At 41.4% G+C, this 7082-nt stretch overlaps 1 non-coding gene across 1 annotated transcript; it reads left to right on the forward strand.

Annotated features, from left to right (window-relative positions):
* The first annotated feature begins 6560 nt into the window (after nt 1–6560).
* Nucleotides 6561–6631, forward strand: Trnag-ccc (transfer RNA glycine (anticodon CCC)). The gene has a single exon. It is a non-coding gene; the product is annotated as a tRNA-Gly (tRNA).
* The last annotated feature ends 451 nt before the right edge of the window (nt 6632–7082 follow it).

Raw genomic sequence — 7082 nt, forward strand, 5'->3', positions numbered from 1 at the left:
GACGGACAGCAGCAAGATGTCGCATTTACCAATCCAATTCCTTTCCCACGAACACTACACAGGTCACTGAAAACATCTCACTTACAGAATGAAATTTTCACTCTGAGCAGTGTGTCCACTGATAGGAAACTGTAAACGTCCCCTTAGAAAAATTATATATGACTGTGCTTAAACTGACACACGATATTTTTAGCGCAACGCAATCTGACTTTCAAAAATCCCTACAAAAAATGGCCCTGACTGACATTAACCCATACCTTTCACAAATCACTTACCTCACAAAAATCTTCGTTACTCGAACTACTGCAATACAGCGAGCGCCACTACTGCCAGCTAAATAAAAGATTCAAACTACTGAAGGCACTAACTACTGATAGGCATAGTTAGCAAATGAAAGATTTTGATAGAGAACAAACAATGTATTTACCTTCAAAAGTCACAATATATATATATATATATCAGTTGATGATATCCAGTCTTACAAATTTACTGTCTCTGTCCAGATCATTTGCTCTTAAAACTCCGCCATCTCACTCCCCACATCCACACTTCTGGCGGCTCACCTCAAACTGCGCAACGCTACGCGCTGTTAACAGCCAACTGCCCAACATTACAATGGCAAATTCCAACAATGCAAACCAGACACAGACTGCACACAGCATAGACAGTGATTTTCATACAGAGCGATACGTGGCGTTACCAATATAAAAACCTAAACAGCCTACTTACAAACTTCCTCGCAAATTAAAACTGTGTACAGGTCCGAGAATCGAGCTCGCGATCTTTGCCTTCCGCGGGCAAGTGCTCTACCATCTGAGCTACCCAAGCACGACTCACGACCCCTCCTCATCTACATGTACATACATACTCCGCAATCCACCATACGGTGCGTGGTGGAGGGTACCTCGTACCACAACTAGCATCTTCTCTCCCTGTTCCACTCCCAAACAGAACGAGGGAAAAATGACTGCCTATATGCCTCTGTACGAGCCCTAATCTCTTTTATATCTTCCTGGTCTTTCCGCGAAATGTAAGTTGGCGGCAGTAAAATTGTACTGTAGTCAGCCTCAAATGCTGGTTCTCTAAATTTCCTCAGTAGCGATTCACGAAAAGAATGCCTCCTTTCCTCTAGAGACTCCCACCCGAGTTCCTGAAGCATTTCCGTAACACTCGCGTGATGATCAAACCTACCAGTAGCAAATCTAGCAGCCCTCCTCTGAATTGCTTCTATGTCCTCCCTCAATCCGACCTGATAGGGATCCCAAACGCTCGAGCAGTACTCAAGAATAGGTCGCACTAGCGTTTCATAAGCGGTCGCCTTTACAGATGAATCACATCTTCCCAAAATTCTACCAATGAACCGAAGACGACTATCCGCCTTCCCCACAACTGTCATTACATTCTTGTCCCACTTCATATCGCTCTGCAATGTTACGCCCAAATATTTAATCGACGTGACTGTCTCAAGCGCTACACTCCTAATGGAGTATTCAAACATTATGGTATTCTTTTTCCTATTCATCTGCATTAATTCACATTTATCTATATTTAGAATTAGCTGCCATTCTTTACACCAATCACAAATCCTGTCCAAGTCATCTTGTATCCTCCTACAGTCACTCAACGACGCCACCTTCCACTACACCACAGCATCATCAGCAAACAGCCGCACATTGCTATCCACCCATTTATGTAGATAGAAAACAACAGCGGACCTTCCACACTTCCCTGGGGCACTCCAAATGATACCCTCACCTCCGATGAACACTCACCATTGAGGACAACGTACTGGGTTCTATTACTTAAGAAGTCTTCGAGCCACTCACATATTTGGGAACCAATCCCATATTCTCGTACCTTAGTTAGGAGTCTGCAGTGGGTCACCGAGTCAAACGCTTTCCGGAAGTCAAGGAATATGGCATCCGTCTGATACCCTTCATCCACGGTTCGCAAGATATCATGTGAAAAAATGGCGAGTTGCGATTCGCAGGAGCGATGCTTTCTAAAGCCGTGCTGATGCATGGACAGCAACTTCTCTGTCTCAGGGAAATTCAATATATTCCAACTACAGCTTTAATTCCGTCAGTAGCTCGTCTCCTACCTTCAAAACAAAGACCTTGCAGAACTAGTTTTAATGTGCTAGGAAGTTTCATATCAGCGCACACTCTGCTGCAGAGCGAAAATTTCATTCTGGAAACATCCCCCAGGCTGTGGCTAAGCCACGTCTCCGCAGTATCCTTTCTTTCAGGAGTGCTGGTTCTGCAAGGTCTGCGGGAGAGCTTCTGTGAAGTCTGGAAGATAGGAGACGTGGTTCCGGCGGAATGAAAGGTTTGAGGAAGGGTCGTGAGTCGGGCTTGGGTAGCTCTGATGGTACAGCACGACCGCGAAGGGCAAAGATTCCAAGTTTGAGTCTCGGTCCGGCACACAGTTTTAATCTGCCAGGAAGTTTCATCATACTTACAAATTAAGCACTTCTCTGCCATTTTTATAGGAACTTATTACACACAACAGCTCACTTAACAAATGAAAATAAGTGCTCAATAAACCGTAAGTAGCTCCACTATATAAACACGAACTTACGAAATTATTTTGTCTACTCACATAAGGGAACTGGACGGGAAATGCTGGGCAGGTATAATCTGCCAGTGACCTGAAAAGCGAGCAGCGCTCGTGTGGGGAGAGTTGCCTTTCCTGGAACAACACTACACTCCCGTAACTATGAACCAGCTTCTGTCTACCTTTGTTGAACAGCGTGCGGAGAGTTACGTACATTCTGTCCATATGCACTTCTTGCGTTAGTACTATTAGTAATTCGTATCTGCATCCCACGTAGTATGAATACAGTTTGCGGAAAATTAAAGCATGCCCGGACACGCTGTGTCACAAGTGGTTCATAAAGCTACGTCCGGAAAAATCGCTATAATTTTGTGAAACACCCTGTAGTTGCTTTTTGTGACGTAGTGTGGTACAGGAAATGGAGAATTGAATGCTCGCTCTTGATTTTGCAAACCCATGAATGAGGGAAGTGCATGGCCACAATCTGGCAACCTACCTTCCCTCAAACTTCCAACATCCACCCCCTCATATCACCCTGTTGCACCCCCAGAACACAACTTATCCCTTAATATGATTCTCCTGCATTTGGACGCGGTGCACAGATCTAATATTTGTACTTATGTTTAACAATAAACACCAAGTTTGCGCTATTAAATACTGTTTTTAATAATGAGCGATTTTCCCATCTTCTGGAACGCGGGAACTGTTAGTCTTAGAGGAAAAAATGATTAGAATTTTCGTTTGTAGAAAATTTGTTGTAATCTGGTTTTGTACTCGGAAACATTTTCGCTGCAAGCTGCAATTTTCGAGAGATATTCAAGAAAACCTAAAACAGTTAACTTTGAACGCCAACCAGCCCCATGCTCACAACGCACAGACAGAATTTTTTCTAGCTGCCGACATTTTTTGGTCTCCGTTGACTGGGCTATTATTTGTGTGTGTGTGTGTGTGTGTGTGTGTGTGTGTGTGTGTGTGTGTGTGTGTGTGCGTGAGCGTGCGTGTGTTTTTACGTGTGTTTATGGGATAGCGTTGCCTCACAGTTCTTTGAGGGCATAAAACACATCGCAGGGAGCTGTGTATTCGTTTCATTATTTCGTTTCCCTGAGGTATGGCTTTCTGCATTTGGTGGCTTTCCTCAATTACAAAGGGAGTTCAAAAAGTTTTGCACAGTGGTTTCAAATTTTTTTTCTTTTTTTTTGCGAACATACTTGTAACATTTATCTATACATTGCGCCTACTCAATGTAGCCTCCATCAGCTGTGACGCATCTGGCCCAACGCTCTTTCCATGATGTAAATGCACTTTGGTAAAATTCTGGGAATTCACTTTTGCACCATCGCTTGACACGGAAAATAAGGTCTTTCTCACTATCAAATGTTTTACCACGTAGGTGGGCCTTTAGACGACCTTGTTTAAACCTCTGCAACCACCGCTGGATACTGCTGCGGTCCACTGTGTCCTCCCCACAAACAGGGAGCAACTTAACTGTGAATCGATGTGGCAGAGTCATCGCCGCTCTTGAAGACGAACTCCATCACCGTTGTCGCAACCTGACATCTAATTCACGGTCGATTATGGCTCACCTGTAAATAAAATAATATACTTGTATATACCAACTTATAGCTAATGTTCCAAGTATGTACAAAGAAAATTTCATTTTACTCTTGCAAAAAATAAAAATAAAAAATTAGAGACGACTGTGCAAAACGTTTTGAACGCCCTTTGTAGTAGTTTTTGTGTGATCGTGTATGTGTGGGTGGGGAGGGGGCTCTTACTGCGTTTGAGAATTTTTAGGTCGGTGTTCTTGTCTGGTGGTCTGCTGTCCATACCATAAAGTGTCCCGCGAATGTATAATGACAAATGTTACTCTTTAGTATGCTTCAGTGTTTTCTGTACCTAATACTGAAACTTCTGCTGGTCTGTCTATTATAAATTGGAATGCGGTCCTGACATGTGAACTAGTAAATATCAGATGTATTGTGTTTCGCTGTGTTGATATGTTGTTCTTATCTTTATCTTATTGTGATATCTGTTCTGTATGTTATTTTAGTCCTGTTTTTTTTTTCAGTTTGATGACAGTCCTGTGGGTCCTTTGTTGTCGTAACTGAGTGTATCATTTGGTTGTTGTTGCGGTTGTTTCTTGCTCATGCGTGTTTGCATGTGTGTTCTGCTGTGCGCGTCTGTGTTCGTATGTTGGTGAGATCGATTTGTTGTTGTGTGCCAGGTATCCATTTTGTTTATGTTTTAATTTTTTTGACTCGGTTGATCTATCTTTTCTTTCACTCGCTGAGTGGAATTTTATTCAGTCTCTGCAGTATTTACTGGAAACTGGCTTGTCTGTGGGTATTCGGGGGCTTTGGCTTTTTGTGTATGGCTGCGCTACTGTGGTAATTTCCGTGAATATGCAAAATCCTTGATGGTTGTTGTGCCTGTGTTCTGTGAGATCAAGGATATCTAACATTTTATCATTTTCTGTTTCCGTGATGAATTTTATTTTTGGGTAGAATGTGTTTATGTTATTGCACAGTTGCTGGTAGAGACATGTAGAAGGTATATCGTTTCATCTACACACGAATGACAACATACTACCCATAAGGGCATCCATAGGCAGCGTCGAGGGGAGCGCACCCCACTCCCCCCCCCCCCCCTACTTCGCAAGGAAAGGAAAATAATAGTGTAGTGAGGTGGTTTTCCTTTCAAGATAATTAATTGAGAGTCAGTATTACGCAGGTTTTTAACAAGGTAGGAACTGTAAATTTTTTACGGCTATTTAAAAGTCGTTATTCGTCCTCCAAAATATTAAAAGTATTCCATAAACCCAAATCTAGATCCGCCCACCCCATACAAACCATTGTATGTGCGCTCTTGACTACCCTATATTATTTGCGCCTTAGAATGGTTTCAAATATTATATTGTCACTGAGATAAAGAAAGATGGTCGCCAAGAGTCGCTGACCTATGACCCCAAGGGAAGCCCACGTTGTCGGAAATGAGGCTTGTTTGCCAAATGAGAAGTAGTTTTACTCTGTGTGAGTTGTTTTAGAACGTTTGTTATTTCATTTATGTAGGGTTTGAAAACGTCCTTCTGTGGTTCTGCCTTGTTTTCATAGCTTGTAAACGGTGTTGGTCAACGTACATAGCTTTCCCCATGGAAGACAATGGGGAAACCAGAAAAAGTGAAACATATTGCATACACAGATACCCCCTCCGCTCACACACTGTCTTCCACATACAATAAAATAATGTTAAAAATAGTGTATCCAGATGGAAATTTTCTGTGTAAATAACTTTCTATGCTCAGTTGAGTATGGTTGTAGATGAGAAACCGTGAAAGAAAACAAAACTGTAACGCAAAAGCCACAGCACATGGTAAAAAGGTATAAATAAAAAATCTTGTCTGTTTCAAATTTGTGAATAATTTCTTAAAAACTCAAATGTATGTAACCAGTACCTATGTAGAGATATGTTAGAGCAATTTTCCTGTTATTTAATAAAAAGAAATTAAGAAGGAGCGTCGTTTATGCTGTAACTTCAGTAAACTGTATCTAGGTAAAGAAAGAAAAAACTGTTTACTCAAGACGAATCCTACCTAAAAACAAATTTATTTGTAAGCTAACGCGGACACAAGAGATTAAGATGAACAACTATATTGTAATTGTTGTGATATTTCTTGCCGTTCATATTCGGTCCCACCTTTTCATTTGTCAATATTACTTTTCATATTCCCTGTATGAAACTGAAATTCATGTTTTCTACGAATTATAAAACAGTTACAAGTATAAACACATATATATCGATCACATAAAGTGCATCTAAGAGCAGCCTTCCAGCTTTCTAATTGCTCGTAATACTATTTTCCGCTGGGCCTTTCTTGGCTAATTCAGTGCACAAGTTTGTACGGGATATGCATACGGTCGGTACTGCACTAGAAAACCATATTTTTAAAAAGAAAAATTAGGTAATACAACGTTGAAATATCTAGTACAAAACACCGGTTTCCCGTAGCACTGCTGGTGTAGTGGTATCATGCAAGATTCCCATTCTTGCGACCCGGGTTCGATTCCCGGGCAGTGCAATATTTTTATTCGTAATTCATTATGACTTTCTGTTACGAATGATTCTTTAATTTTGATTTCAAACAGATTTTAGTACCACGAAAAAAATATATATCGTAATACAGCGCACCATCCTTAGCTGTGACGTAAATGTTTCCATTCGATTTTGTGGTTTTCGGTAACATTTTTGTTTTATTTTTCTCGTCAGGCATTCTTTACCGTCCCTTATGAGCTCACTTGAACAGTTCTGTCTCTCCCGCCGTTTCATTTTCAGGTGTCTTAAAACATATGAATGAAGGCAGACCTAAATGGTCTTCTTCTTTCGTGCATCTGTGCGAACACTTGGAGAAACCGCCTCACGTTTTGCTATGACAAACGGTGAGCCTCAAAATACGTTGGCGATCGACTGTATTATTTCTTGACCTATTGAAGTACGCCACATTTATGTTCCAGGAAGAAGCAGACCACATC

Source organism: Schistocerca cancellata, chromosome 10 (assembly GCF_023864275.1).
Source record: "Schistocerca cancellata isolate TAMUIC-IGC-003103 chromosome 10, iqSchCanc2.1, whole genome shotgun sequence".
Taxonomy (NCBI): Eukaryota; Metazoa; Arthropoda; class Insecta; order Orthoptera; family Acrididae; genus Schistocerca; species Schistocerca cancellata.